Here is a 16,583-nt window from a genome sequence, read left to right on the forward strand (position 1 = left end):
AAATTAGTTTGGTCACTTCATGAACCCGATTCCATTGTATGATGGCCTGGAAAAGATGGGGACGGAATTTGATAGTCCATGCTGTCACTTCAAAAATGTTGAGCATTTCAGCATTTGGCTGTACAAGCTGAGTGTATTGTTTGAGTGTTGAGTATCAGCTTTATTGGCACTTGCTTGAATTGGGGTTGTCACACGGGAGAGATGTCTACATTCTATATGTATTCTCATAAAATTAGTATAGTACCTAATGTATCTATAAATATAGATACTTTATAGATACTACTCTCATGCACCCCTAAACATTATACATTATACATTTGGAAGAAATTTTTTACTCAGAGACTGGTGAGGCACTGGAACAGATTGCCCAGAGAAGCTGTGGATGCCCCATCCCTGGAGGTGTTCAAGGCCAGGCTGGATGGGGCTTTGGGCAGCCTGGTCTGGTGTCCCGGCCCAAGGCTGGGGTTGGAACTAAAATGGTCTTTAAGGTCCCTTCCAACCCAAACCATTTGATGATTCTATCTTTACACCTAGGTACATGCTCACTAAGAATGGACTTCCAAATGGAATGTAAATGCATGTTTGAATTTCCTAATGTAAATATCACATCAACTGATAAACACGTGTGTAAAAGAGCATTTCTCTATTTCCACTAGTTCTAAATACAACTAACAGCGTTCATCCATTTTGCTATCCAGCCAAACTGCATAGAAAGAAATTGAATGTTATACTGAATTTTCTTATACTAAAACCTTCCATCTTTTGTAACTAACTCATCTGATTTCCACGATCATAAAGAACTGTATAATATTAAATTATAACAACAGCAATCAAAGGCATGGGGAGCAAGAGGATTCTCAATTGCAGCCCATGCATCACTCAATATCTCCACAGAAGAAGAGATTGAAAAGCACATCAATTCACATAACTTCCTCCCAGTGCCCATTGTCTTTTTCAGTTTCTAATGATGCTGAAGTGTCTCCATGATTAAAATTTAAAGGCTTCCCAGTAACCAAGTAATTTGCCCAAAACTCCTTATCTAGCACTCACCATGAAGACTCTGATTTTAATATACCATTAATCAAGCTCCAGCCAAGTTTACTACTGATACTTTCAATTACAGAGGAACTAACTTCATTCTTCTCAGTGTGTCAGTGAGACCACTTCCTTGATTAGCCATAGACCCTAACGACAGACGGGTAACAGAGCCGGGTTTGATGCACTTACCAAGGAACTATTTGTTGTGAATTACCAAACAGTAAACAGAATTGGATCTCTCTGCTGCAGGATATACTTCAGCCAATTTTTGAGCTGTACTTATCCTATTATAATAAAAAACACTAACTGATTTCAAGTTTTAGAGTGTAATAATAATATGTGATTTGATTAAATGTAAATTAATGCAATGGTAAGTTTAACAGGCAAGTTCTAAATATCAGCATATTTTACAACACAAACATTTACACAAATGTGCATGATGCGTGCTTAATTTAAGCATATGAATAGATCCACACTCTTCAATAGGACATCTCATGCTCTAAGTGATGCACGTGCACAAGTGATTGCAGGATCAGTTATCAGAAAATGATCCCCGGTACAATTTATAAGAATTCCAACAGATTGCAAATAGCTATGATTTGTCACACAACATCTGGTCTCTTCTCTCTGCAATCAAATGGACAAATGGAAATAACAATACAGACTGTGAAATCGCAGCTTGTAAAAAACAATTAGAGGGAGAGGGACCCATACCTTACCCTGCCAGTGATGGAATTTGCACAGGACTGGCTGGCTCAGCTAACAAAGAGTCAGCATTTGTTTGAGCTGGAGTGCGATTTCCACAAAACAAGGATTTCATTCCAAAGTTATCCACATAGCTACAGCAAACACTTCAGGAAAACCTCAGGCTAAACAGAAGCACAAGTCCCCTTAGTGATGAAGCACCAAAAACTTCTGCAAGATGGAGCTGCTGTGGACAGCCTGATGGACCAGCAGAGCATCAAAAAACAAAAGTCATCTGAGAGGTTACATTTAGAAATATCCAGCACAGAACTCAGATTTATGAAATACTACTTTAAAATTATATATAAAAGTTTTGGAAAAGAAGTTAGGAGAGTCTATGTTAACAGCAAAGGAGATAGATTTTCATTCCCAACTTATTCCAAGTCTCTGAATGGCACCGATTGCCAGTGATCTTGATTATTTGGCTAATCTGACTAAAAATAGAATCATAGAATCACAATAAGTTTGATAGTTACGAACAGAGCAATGATTCTGTTCCTTGAAGCTGCAGGTACACGTGGGAGCCTATTTTATGAAGAGGAGAGAGATTTGGGTAAGGTAACAGGCTTCCTCTAAAATGATGGCTACAGAAACTAAAGATTTGAGTTTTTTTCAGATGATGAGTAAATCTGCTCCTTTGGAGGGCCCAACCTCACCACTGAGTTCACGCGGAAGAAACCCAGCACGGCTTCACAAGCAGTGAGGACAAGACAACGTTTAGTCAAGAAACAACTTTTTTGGTATTGATCCAAAACAAAGTTCTCAAATTTCTACTGCTTACTATTTTTTTTAGACTTTTTTCTCCAACAGTAATTAGAAGTATAAAGGGGAATAGATGAGGCACAAAAAAAGCACTATGATTTTTCCTGAAATTTTATTTCATCCCAAACGTAGTAATACCTTTTTGTGAGATTTACAATGTTAACCAATTCTTTTCTGTCAACCAGCAATTTTTTGGCAGATCCCTTTTGCATGATTCATGAAGGACCAGTAAAAGGCTAATTGTTCAAATTAATTTGCGTAAATGACTAAGCAAGAGATAACAAAATTACATCTGCACTTGTTTGGCAAAGATTCAATAGCAGCGGCCCTGTACTGCCAGCTGCTTCCAGACAACACTCTCGCAGAAATTAAAAGCTACAAATATTAATTAATACACTTTTTTGGTACGTTAATTTGCACTGAAAGGTTCCGGAGTACAAAACTGCTGAGAAGATGAACCATGATAATTAGAATTAATGGGATGGATGCATGTTTTTTGCAGCTGAAGTTTTAAAAACCCATGAATGGAACTGGGAACTTGGAACTGACATTCTCATAAATCTCTATGATAATGCCGCTATTAGTATTAGAAGGATTAAGTACTGTGGCTTCGGCGTTATCCATCACATGACACGTTGTATCCCATCTGTCACTGCAGCAGCTAAGACATGATAGCTGTCCTTGAGGAAGCTGTATGAAAAGCTTTGGGAATTCAAGGAATTGTGGTGCTGAGTGTCGGGCGACAAAATGAATCGCTCAAACCTCTGACTCTCAAACAGAAATAATGGCCGGTGCTCTGTACTTGTCAGCTTAGTGCTGTAACAAATACTCTGGCTGTGGTATCTGTATTTAAGTTAAGTTAAGCAGTCTGAATTATAGATAAATCAGGCAGGGAAAAAAAAAAAAAAAAAAAAAAAAGTCATAGATTTTTATCTTTAACTCATTTCTGTCTTTGCAGGTTGGGATGTCTCTGGAACCGTCTTTACTAATGTGCACCCGATTAATTTTGCATATTTTAGGGCAGTGAGCACTACTGGAGTACTGATCAGTATATTGAAGTAACACTGAAGTTTTACATGAAGTCACTAATGAGACCATTTACCTACTTCACAATGTTATCTGCACATTACAATGATGCAAATCCACTTGTACGTGGAAACGTTGTCATAAAAAAATTAAATTTTAGATACAATCTTGAAATTTTGCCTGTCAAACTAACTTTTAATTTTTGTAATAGAGCTTCCCAGATGTTTGAAAAACTCTTGTATTTTTACGTTATTATACAAGTACTTTACAGGCACACAGATGCAATGAGACTGTGCTACCAATTTTACAAATGTTTCAGTGCTAAACACAACTCATAGAAAAAAAAAAAAAATCTTTTTTTTTTTTTCCTAGTAAAGTATGTAAAATAATGCCAGCAAAGACAGGTGACCAGAAACATCATTTTATCCCCTATTTTCTAGCATGCTATTTTAACAATCTTCCATTGTTACTTTTTGTTTACTCTGAACTGTTGGATCATTTTCCTCGTCTACATTGAGATAAGCGTGTTTCTACTCATCTTTCATCTGAGTAAGGTTAAAAAAAAAAAAAAAAAAAAAAAAAAAACCTCCTTCTGTGTGTGGGTACCAGCTCAAACTGGGAACACGGTGGGGGTTGGTGGTGCTGGGAGCTCCTGTCTCACTCCCCAAACAGCAGAAAAAAATTAGACTCATTAGTTATATTAGTTAGTTATATTTATATTCATTAGTTCCTTCACCTCAGGAAGTTAAGTATAATAGAAAATGCAGAAAAACAATGTAAAATCAATAATATTTTGTATTTCTGTAGCAACCTCCACCCAGAAATTCCAAATCACTTCCTACACACTTCACAGGTGTCTGTAGGTTACAACCTCCCAAAACCCCAGTGAGTTTACCATTGCCACAGCAGTGTTGCAGATTATATTTATCCACTAATATATTATATATATATATTATATATATAATATATATATATATATATATCAGAATATATTTATCCACTAAATGCTGTCTCATTAAAGTTGAGGGTAGTTGTGGTGGCTATTTGATACCAGTCCTTCTAGTGTGGATTTTGCTCTCTTTTTCTCTGGTTTCAATTAGCATCCTGCACCTGAAGAAGCTTTACAAAATATACATGTGTTTCTGGCAAGTTTTAGCGGTTTTGATGATCCTGACTTTTCTGACAGGCAGCTACTTCATAAAATAAATTCCTGACCATTTCTAACTATAAAATTCATACTAGGAGCAACTTGAAGATGAAGAGCTTAAAAATATATTAAACGAATTTCCTTTAGGCTCTGATAATAGACCGGTATTACTAAAAAGTACTTAGATTTGCATTTATGGGATTTTACTGAAACTATTTTCTTCCCTTGAAAGAGTCCTTTCTTTTTCCATCTCTTCAGTCTTATATCACAATAGTGGGCATCCAACTTGCTACAGTTAGTCTTAGTCTGCTTGATGCAGAAACTGGAAGTTTGTTAAAACGCCACAGAGTGGTACTAAGCTGTACATTTGCTACAGCAAAAAGAAAAGTAATGTAGATTTTAATTACAAATGATGGTGCTAATTCAATATTTCTAGAGCATCTCTAGATCACAGCAGGCACCTCTGTGGAGTGTTCTCCCCTGTTACATTTGAGGGCTTTCCTGGTGCTGTTGGACTCAGATATGGAGAATGTGAAGCATCTCCCAGTAGCCCGTTTACTTTTCCAATGGAAAGTCTTGGCTGCTCTTTCCCCTTGGCTGAACTGGTTAGCAGACGAGTGCTAATGGAGCACATGAATGTTTGCTGGAGGACAATTTCCCCATGGACATTGCAAGAAACTCTCCCAGGGTTGGTTTTCTTTACTCAAGTTATATTTTTACCTTAAAAGACAACTGAATTGCAATATAACCTACAAACATATAACATAGTCATGTTTCACCCCCCATTCCTGGTACATGGTAGTGCCTATTTTCTGCTTTTGTTTACCAGGATTTTATGGAGACCCCAAGGTACTTGTTAATATGCCCTGTTCATTATTGCCACCCCTGAGCCACAGGCTGTAAATAGCAGCAGGTGGTACCTGCAGTGTATAGTACACTACCTTGCAAAGCATTTTGCAAACTCTCACACAAGGTTTGGACTTGGCACCCAAACAAAGGTTTAAAGATAAGATTTTCAAAGTGATAAGGGATAGCCAAGCTTTCATCCCATTTTAGTAAAAAACATCTCTATCTAATACACTACTTGTACTTTTCTCACTGGTTATTCAAAGGCCAGCCCTACGACATCATCTAGGAATAAATGAATGCCTTTACCAGCACTGTGCCCATCAGTACTTGTACCCCTTTCAGAGTCATTATTTGCACAGGCATTTTTTTATTTCCTTTTCCACCTTTCCCTCTGCATGTCCCTGCCACGCTTTGCATATTTTGGTTGCACCTATAATGGAAAGAGGAGCAAAAGAGAACCAGACCAGCAGCTGTAGAAAATGAAGTTTTCTGCTTCTATGCAGAATGGATGCAATGTGTGCATCAGCAGGGCTGCATTTATCCAAGCAGCTTACACTACATCAGCCTTGTTCTGCAGGACCATGCCAGAGGGTGGCGAGAAAGAAATGATTTATATTTGTGCATTAGACATCCTAATTCCCTCATGCACAGTTTCAATAGAAAGAGACACCAAGAGCTTTAGAAATGTGTTCCTAATTATACATCTCATCAAATACTCAACACTTATACCCACGATGAGCACAAAGCACTTGTCTACTCCGCCACCTATCCCCTTCCTGAGTTGTCCTTTTTAATGGTCTCTTATGTAAAGAGAGTTGGCCGCTTAAATATTTGAAGTCTGCCAGTTTAAAAGATTTAAAGTATTTTAAAAATGCAGAATAGATTTTTTTTTGTGCTCTTATCATTCAAAAAACCTTCAGTGATACTTTTTTTTAATTAAAAAAATCCCTTTGGGCTATGAATGCCAAGTTTTAGCCTGGAGGGAATTTTTATTGCAGATATAAACCCCTGGAAATCAGAGTATGTATACATATATACAGAGCCTGATAAACCCTTGACTGTGACACGGCTACTGAGGGCTGCTATAATATCTGATGACAAAACTGACAGATTACTTCTGATGAGAATGTGGAACCCTTTTTGTTTTTAACTTGACCCTGAAGACATGTCATAACATTTGTAATATCTGCAATAAAGTGTCAACTATACTGCTGTAAGACTGCTGGAGCTTGGAGTTAAGCATTCTGTTTAGTGCTCCTACAGCTTTCAATTTAAAATAAAAAAGACTCTTAATTTTCTTTTGGACAGTCCAGACCTAGTATAACTGCACTAATTTGTCTTGGCAAATATGAAGCAGTTGTAGAGAACATGACTACTGGAAAAGAAATCCAGAGCAATAGACAAAACAGAATAGAATAAACCTATCAATCGTTTCTACATAAATTCGAGATTTACAGCTCCGTAGAAACAGTCTTAGGAAGGGACTGCAATAAAGCGAGTGTCAGCGACCACCTCAGTAGTAGGACTAACTTGATTTCAGGCTGCGGTGAATTAAAATTGTGCTCTAACCTCTAAGCTACGCAAGGCTCATCAAGCATTTTAAGACCGGTTCAAGAGGGATAAAAATGGCAATAGTGTCCCGTTCCCCATAGTCAGATGTCACTTTTCGGAGTCCAGTCATTCAGTTAGGGAAATGGACCCCAAAGGGTTGGTCTCACCAACCCCATATCTCCCAAGCACTGTGTTTTCTTTTATTGATCCACATTAGTCATGATGACCATAAGAAAATTCATCTTGTCATCTACTCTTTGGCTCAGAGATGGCATTTTTAAAGAAGCTCGTTGCAGACTGGAGCAGAGGAGCCCCACTTCTCTGATAACGTGTCCCAAAATTAATAGCTTGATCTAAAAGTGAGCACCAGGCACAGTTCCATGAAAGACAATATTTTGCTGCCACTAACAAGGGCTGATTTCTTTGTCTAAGTGTACAATATAGTAAAACTAAGCTTTATTTCCCAAGAGATGAAATACTTCATTTATTTGTGTAACTTCCTCAGACTTTAAATTCTTGTGTGTTTCAGGACTTCGGTAGTTGCCTTCTTGTAATATTTCAGCTTTTAAGCTGTTTTCTTGCCTCACTGAACTCACATAAGATACATCTGAAAGCTTTAGTACAAATTTACTTCGAATAAAGTCTTCAATTCATTTTCATGGCACCAAAAAGACAGCTTTAATAACTGCAATGACAAATAAACTGGAAATCATTCCAGGCCTTTTCACTTAACTGACAAGTAGAACGCTCTCATAATGAGCCGCAGGTTTTACGTTTTCTCTTTGACCATAATAGCTTCATTTAAGAGCGTCAGACCCTGACACTTCATCATTTATCTACATTATTTCTCATCTTCTTTCAAATAAATTATGGAATACTAGACTGAGCACATAAAAACAAAGTGACTTGTTATCTGTAAACAGCAAGATAAATTGTCCAGAAGTTCCTCATTTAGTTCCTTTTAAATTTAAGGGCAAGTTATTGGTTATACCTTCTTTTTTTTTTCTTTCTTTTTTTTTTTTTTTTTTTTTTTTACTATCCCAATTTTTTGCATTTTTTTACAGCCATCTTATTCTGTTGCCAGTGGCCTTTGTGCAGCCATCCAAAGCCTGATGATAGTGCAGTAGGCATAAAATAATTCCATTATCCCAAGGTTGGCCAGGGTAGTACAGAAAGGAAAAAATATTGAAAAAATCAAATAAACAACATACATGGGTATTTCTCTCCATCTCTAAAATTCTTCAACTATAATACATCTTGTCATACTAGCAAATGTGACACATCCAAAGTAATGAACAGTGGGGTCTGTAACTGTTCTTGCCTTTAGAAACATAGCTTTGATGCTTACCATCAGCGTACATTCCCCTACCCTGGTGAAACACATTAATTCTTGTCTTAGAGCCATGTCGAACACTCAGAGTTTGCACTTATTGTATTTTAAAATTATATTATTTGAAAGACAATTAGCAACACTGCATTCACATTTTAATTATTAGTGATGGATGAAATTACGAGGGGTTTGCTCTAATAATATTGTGCATTTCCAGTGCACCTCCTCCTGTGAAAAACCACTGAGCATGTCTACCCCATGGCCCGGGGTTTAGAGACACCTCACTCCCCCGAGTCCCCAAGCCAAGCCATCAAAGGCTGTAAGGCCACATCAGTGGCAAACAGCCATCAGCGTGTTTAACCCTGCCAAGTTAAAGGACATATTAGCATTAGAGCCATCTCACAATGCGCCCTGCAGGATCAATTTCAGGGCACTTCCCACACATTACAGCCCTTCTCTTCTTTGGGAGACTGCTCAGATTATTATAGATGGGAAATTCAAGACATGGGTATGTTTGTAGTCAGATTTCAATAACTAAACCCAACACCACTACAGACTTTAAGCCATAACTTTCAAGAAAAAGTAAAACCCGTAAAAGTAAAAACTAGGTTGGAAACCTTCTCAGAGTTGTCCTTCATTTTATTTTGAAGGATTTCTTTAAAAAATGCATAAAATTAGAAAGGGATTCATTCAAGAGTCCCTTTCCCAGGAGAGACTGTCTCTTACCAGCCTCCTTGAGAAGATGAGGAACTGTAAAGAGCCTAAAAAACTCAAATCACTGGGCAGGACACTTTGCCCAAGTGAACTGGCTTGGCTTGAAGTTTGAATTTTGGTGCCAATTTTAGATGGAGTCTTCTTTGACCAGTGCACAGCACCATCATCACTCAGTCTAAGGCTTTATAGAAGAAAATGGCATGGTTGGAGAAGGACTTCTTGTAGGATTCCTTAGCAAACATAAAGCCAGACCTTGACCTGCTTGACTTTCCAGGTACTTTTTCTTTCAAGCTCTTTCTTTCCCTCTCAGCTGTGAGCTCCTGGTGCTGGCACCACGGGCACACAGCCATCTAGCAATTCAATCATGTTATCTGAGCAATGCAGGCAACAATCAAATAAAGGCAAAAATAAGAGTCTAGGCTGAGGTTCCCATCAGTTGCAATTCCACATACATAACATTTTAATTATATCTCATCTCCAGTGTAATAGTTAGAGATGCCATTTGATACAGTGTTTTGTGTTTTTTTTTTTATTTGAAAAATTAAATCTAACTAAATTAGCAAAAATAAAGTAGTAAAAGTTAATTGGGAATTATCTACTACAAAATAACTCTTACTGGTAAATGCTTTGTGTGGTTATAAAAGGCTGATAAATATAATTGTATTTATGTAATGAGTATCATGTTTAATTTACTGTACTTGGTTGTTTTATACACCATTTTATGCAGGCCTCATAAGTGAGCTTCTTATTATTGCTTGTATTGCTTTTTTTCATTAAAATATATATATATATATATATCACCCTTTGATGCAGCACATAGGAAATGTCCAACAGATTTTGAACAAGGTAGCGATTAGCAGTTTGTCCAGAGTAATATTCAGGATGATCTGCATCTGTGTGACCTAAAAATAAGAGCGTTTAGTAACACTCTGCACACTGACGGTTCATGCCTAAGTGGCTTGACACAACACGCAGCGGTCTGGCATATGTAGTCCATGGCTCAAGAACTGTGATGTTAATCTCCGAGCTCGCCGTCAGATGGGCAATTACAGCCGAGTGCATGACGATGGAGTAATGCTCACTCCTGGCAGGGCTGCTCTCTGCAAAAGGGTGAAATTTCATTTTTGCACTTCATCTTCAGTTAATACAATTTTGGTCAGATGTTTTCACATTCCAGAAAGCACAAGTCAACCAGGCTGCTGACTTTGTGGGTTTCCTGGTTAGCTCTGTTTTAGGAACAGACTTGAGACTATGCCACTTCTCTGTTACTGTTATTAAAATTTCTACAGAAAAAGCTTTGGCATGTCTCCCCTGGTAAAGATCTTCAAAACTGAGCAGAAGTATGTCCAACACTGGAGATCTGTACATACTCCATAGATGCTGATATTATTTACAACACCAAAAATGCCCAAGAGGAAGGTAAGGTTTCTCTTGTCTGTTTTTTCAGGGATATTTTTGAATTTACATTCATCAGATCCAATACAAACTATTTGCATGATCCCAAGCAATCAGTAGAAAAATAACACTCTACACTGAGAAAAAATACACTTAGTACTGTGGCATGTGAAATTGCTGTTCAGACACAGAGCAGAACAAATTCTACCTTACATGTCTATGTTTAGCTGCCTCTGAAGTCCCTGGTAGGAATGTCTTTGATTTATAGCTTTGTCCAAAGTCATTACCCTTCAGTCACTGTCAGGGGACTGAATCAGATATGTGTATTTATCTGCCCAATCACAGAGATTGGCAAATAATTTAAAATTTTAATATACATAAATATTTATTAATCTAAGCATGAGGTCTCTTTTTTTTTTTTTTTTTTTTTTTTTTGAGAAGTAACTACATTCATTGGTCCTATAAAGTTTCTGCTTTTACATGACTTTGATGTTGGCCTTTCATTTTTAATTCTATTTAACCCACAAAGTGTTGTAAACCCTGTGCATGAACAGGATATTTGTTCTTCACTTAACACACAGAAGAGTTTAAAGGGATGGGCAGTTAGCTTAAAGTTCTTCCCTAAAATGAAGTGTTTTGCCCAAATTTGGGCCATTGTGTTAGCAGGTTCTTGATGGAGTTGCCATCATTTTGAACTCACCCACCTTATAGGAAAAACAAGGTTTTTCTCTGCAGGAAAAATAAATAAATAAAATAAATAAATAAAATAAATAAATAAAACCTAGATCTCCAGCAAGCCTATATGTTCCCATCCAAATCCTTCTAGGTTGTCAATGGCCAGTAAAGACAAAACGTGCTGAAGATTTATCAGTGCTCCTCACTGCAGTTGTTTGTAAACCAAGAAAGCAATTCTTTCTTACATTACCAAGATTTAAAAAACAAGGTTATCCAAGATGTTTGTATGTCTGGAAAAACAAATAAATGAAATAAATAAATAAATAAAATAAATAAATCTGAAATCCAGGGCCTGGTCACTATTGAGAAAATCAGTCTCAACCTCAAGATTCTTAGGAGTATACTTAAAGTCGACAAAGAGGACAATGCATGCTTATTTTTGTCAAAAATTTAAGATAGCTCCATGATATCTTTTTCCATATTTAGCTAAAGATCTTTGAATATAGGGTGTTGGCAGTACTATGAGGCTATGAAAATCTGTAGCTCCCGTTCATGGTTTGTGATGTATGTAGTAGATGGAATTTCTACACCCACTAGCACCTACACACATAGTCAAGGACTTGTTTGCATCCTGTTCTACAGCCAACATGTGGCACAGAAGACTCTCCTCTCTGTCACCATTTACACTGCAGAAACTCATGACATCCACTATCTGAACAAAATTTTGTCAGTAGACTTGCTTCTGCTCAAAAACCATCTCAAAAAAAAATTGTAACATTATAAAAACAATTGATATTGTACCTTCAGATTTCCTTTTAACCTGCTGCAGTTCACAAGGCAGCTGGAAATCTGAGCTCCACACGTAGTCACAGCACTGGGGTCTGAGGACTAACCCTTCAAACAAATACTAAATTCCAAATAACACTCGGATTTTGAAACTCTAGCAACACAGCATCACTTTTAGGCAGAGTCCAACCAACAGCCCTGTTTCAGAATGAGCTGATTGGCAGCGAGTTGGCAGCAATGGCTTGTTGGTTTTGGAATACCAGAAAATCACCAGACACTTTCAATTAAAGAAAGGGCATGTTTCTCTCCGACTCCCCCGTACCTACTCCAGCTTGGCCTGCTTTCTGTTATTTCTGTTGTGGATACAGAGCTGCAAGATTTATTGTATCAGATTAAAAGCAAAGGCTATTAATGTCGGATTCCATAGGGATTTTTTGTTAAGGCTTCTTAGTTTTAGTTTATTTATAAATGATCATCCTGAGGCTTGTAAAAAGGGCTTTTCCCCCCTCTTTTATTCTGGTGACATTGTAATTTATATTGTTGGTATTTCCATAGGAGAAATCAATTCAGAATTACAATTTCTTTCTTTATAACAGCAGCTAAATTGGGTCTGTGCCTCTATATGCAAGTTATTAACAGATTTTACACTATTAGAGTGCCACAAATTAATATATCCTGCCCCAAAACCTAATAATAATAACAATAAAGCCATGTAGTGTGCACTGACCACAAACCCGCAGAAAAGAGCAATGTCTCATACAGCCACTGGTGGCTGGGAGGCAAATGGAGAAGGAACCTGCTGGAGACAGCAGTGAAATTGGGAAGGTGAGCAGACAAGTCAGATGTCCCCCAGCTGGCATTTTGCTCTCTCTCATAGTTGGGTCTATTCTGTAAAGACCGAAGAAACCATATAAAACCATATAATGAACCAGCAACCAACTACATACAGACATGCTCAGAACAGTCTTTTTCTAATGCCATAGTTTGTATTAGGATAGGTCCCATCTTTAAGAGGCTCAGGACGGTGTTTCAGCAGTAGGACCAGATGTGGCTCTGTATGGCTACACCCACAAAGGAGCAGCAACTGGTGCAGAGTCAAAGCACTTAGTTCAAGATGAGCGTGGGGCTGGAGTGGCCAGCAGACCTGGAGCCACTGGGAGCATCTTGTAGCACACAGCATCTCCAGTTTGAAGGATGTTTCCCTGCCCACCCTAGGATAAGGGTCAGAAGTCCAGGCTTTGACAAGCACGTGCTTCCAAAGGGGGGTTATTGCAGAGAGCAAGACACCTGGCTTGACTTGGGTCCCACCAAGAAATGGAAGAGGCTGCCAAATGATTCTTATTGAAACGAGGGGAAGAGGGACTTGGTCATTGGATATTACCTTCTTTAGCCACCCGGTTAATGTTTCAAAATAGCACTTTTTTGGTAAATCTGAATTGCAAGGGAGGTACTGCATTTCACTAAGCATCCACATGGCTTAATTTTTTTCTGCCAAGTTTCTGCCTGACATTTGGACTGACACTGAGCAGGGACTAGAAGCCTGGCTCTTGTCACTGCCAACCATGGGCCAACAGGGGGGTTATGCTGAGATTTCTAACAGCACAAGATGAAAGATATGTAAAGCACACTTGAGCTAAACTTCCTCTGCTTTCATTTGAGGTGACCGACTCAGATCTCTTAAGTCTTCCATACATTTTTACCTTCAACAATAAGATTCTTTAAGTACAAAGGTACAAAGTCCTGTACTCCTGCAGAGATCACAGCTTATATGACCGTACTAAATCCTGCAAGATATTCCTTATAATCTCATTTGTACCAAATATTACTTTCCTCTTCTGAACATGGGTTCATCAAATAGCGTGCTTGTTGATGTTTGCTCGACTTTCTGCATCAGCAGACTAGAGATATTTCATGGCATAAAGTTACTATTTGATACAAACATGGAAGATAATAATTAACCAAGAGAAGGAATTCAATGGACAGAAAACACTTAGGAAAACAGAGAGGACAGGTCTTGCCCCAGAAAGAATCTCCTCTCTTCCAGTTCAGTGCACCAGCACAAGCTCATAATATTACCCAGCTTTGAGGGGTACCAACGAAGGCCATTGAACGCAACATAACCATCAAGTGTGTCATAATTACAGAAACATCTGCTCCAGATGTTTTCGATACATCGTGCATCACCATTTTTCACAATAGCCTGCAAAAGTTTACATTTCCTATCTGCAGCAGATTGATTATTATTATTATTTCAATTAAAATTAATTCCCATTAAAGGTATTAGATGACAGCTGTAAAAACTCAGAGCCTTCATTTATTATCAGCTAAATAATATTAGAATGGCATCAGCAGCATGGGTTTTTCTCTGTGCGGCACCACACTTGCAATATTTTTGAAGCCCCCCCATAGGAAATTTTATATGCCCAGTATCAGACCACCCAGAGGAGCCCAAAATGGGCACATCAATACAGAGCTTCCCTCAAAATAAGTAAAATCGTAGTGTGGGTTCCTTCATATGCTAACTAATGTGGGAGACACAGAAGGGAACATACTGATTGCCCAAGTTCTGAAGTAAAACCGATGGTCTAACAGAAAATGATGTCCTTATAAGGTCTTTAGAGTCATTTGGAAACACATTATTTGAAATAAAATACAGTAAATCTATTCTCACACACACAAAAAATCCTGATCTTTTTCTTTTTGACACAGCATTAGGTGCCTTAGACGTTGGAATAAGGCAGTGAAAAATAAACCAATTAAGTCATGATGAGCTTGAGAAGGTATGCATGCATTAGTTTCTTTTTCCCTTTTAAAGCTGTCACATTTCTCTTGCTTCTTGTGTTTTTAAACTGTAAAGGATTCCTGTGTTTCACCGAGACAAAGGATGGGCTCGCAAACTCTGTCTTCTGAAGTGATGAGGTAAAGAACACTGCGGGAGTACTTGCCAAATCATACCACCATTATTAATTCAGGCATGATGAAAGTGTTCATTTTAGCTATAATCATGTAATTCATCAAAATACTAGTAGAGCATATCATTCTGAACTATTACACTGATATAGCACCTTATTGCACCTTCACCGAAAGCAGGAAATGTATTTTTTGATGCTTATCTACTGAAAAGCAATTCAGTTTGGGATTTTGGAAGCGCTATCTTATGTTACAATAAAAAGGAAATTTCAGACATATTTCCCGTGCTTGTATGATGTTGTTGTTATGTATTTGGGTGATTATCTCCGACGATGAAGTTTAAAAATTGTAGAGTACTGAAACAGTGTATTTATCCAGAGCTGGAGGAAGGAAAAATTGGGTTATGAATATACAACATCATATGAAGAAGTTTAAATGTAGATTTTGGTCTCTCTCTCTGCCCACCTTTAAAATAGCTCGAGGCCAAAATCTGTTTGCCATGCAAACCTTTCAAAAAAAGGATTCTCTGGAGTTCTTTCAGTGACAAACAATACTTGTAAAAAAACGAATCCTTTGATAAATGTCAGGATGTTAAAAGGAATAAGGGCAGCCCAGGCTCCGGCAGAGCTGCAGATCCCCATCTCACCATCTCAAGCCATGATTGCCCTCTCACTCTGCCTATCTGTCTCTTGCTCGGCGCACACTTTTGTGAGCAAGTTGAAATTGCAAGGGGAAAAAAGAAATAAGAAGGAGAAGAAGAAAGCAACGTGAAATTAAATAAAGCCACGCCAAGTACAGGCCTAGCTGATTCTTTTCACGAATTAGCCAGCGCGCCGTTGGCACGGAGCTGGCTGGCGCTGCAGCTGTGCAGACTGCTGAGTGACGCACCTAGATAATTTCCAAAGAACAAAAAGTCGCTAATTGTCCACATCAGGAACGCTTCGTTATTACGAATAGAAAAGCAAAAAGTTAGCCATTCTCACTCCCAGGCAAAATCAAAGAAAATGAGATTAATGCATGCTGAACGCATGCAGGGCTACATTTAGAAGAGCTGGCAATAAGCTCCGGTGCCCCTTTTTCTCTCTTCCCTTTTCCATCCTCCTCAGCCCCGGGGTGGGCATCCTCCTACGTGAATAAAAAGTGAAATCTGGGAACTGGCAGTGGGTAACTGAGCAGGCAGCGTGTACGTGCACCTGAGTTTTCCAGGGAAAGACCTGGTGGGCCCCTTTTCCCCTCTGCAATGAGGTGCCAACCTCACAAAGTTCGCAGCTCAAAGGCCAATGAGGATTTCTAAAAGCATCTTCTAATCTGGAGCGAGAGATCCTCAGAGAATGAATAAAATGTAAATCCAGTACTAACAGGAAGGCCATAAACCAAGGCCTATGCTTCCACTAGATGAGGTGAAGGACCAGGGCTTGGGTGACAGCTGAGGAGGAGAAAGAAATCATGTCTGCATTGCCCCTGCCTATCCCGCTAATCCAATAAAGCTACAGCACTCCGTCCTCCTTCATCGCTTCCACACCACGTAGGCACAAAGGATACATCAAAATAGACCCAGTGCTTCTAGTTCAAAGGGAAAACAGAAAATACAGAGAAAAAGGCTGTTGCTGTAAAGACTGAGGAATGTAACCAAGCCATACGCAGAGAGATTTCAGC

Source organism: Aythya fuligula, chromosome 6 (genome assembly GCF_009819795.1).
Source record: "Aythya fuligula isolate bAytFul2 chromosome 6, bAytFul2.pri, whole genome shotgun sequence".
In the NCBI taxonomy this organism is placed as follows: domain Eukaryota; kingdom Metazoa; phylum Chordata; class Aves; order Anseriformes; family Anatidae; genus Aythya; species Aythya fuligula.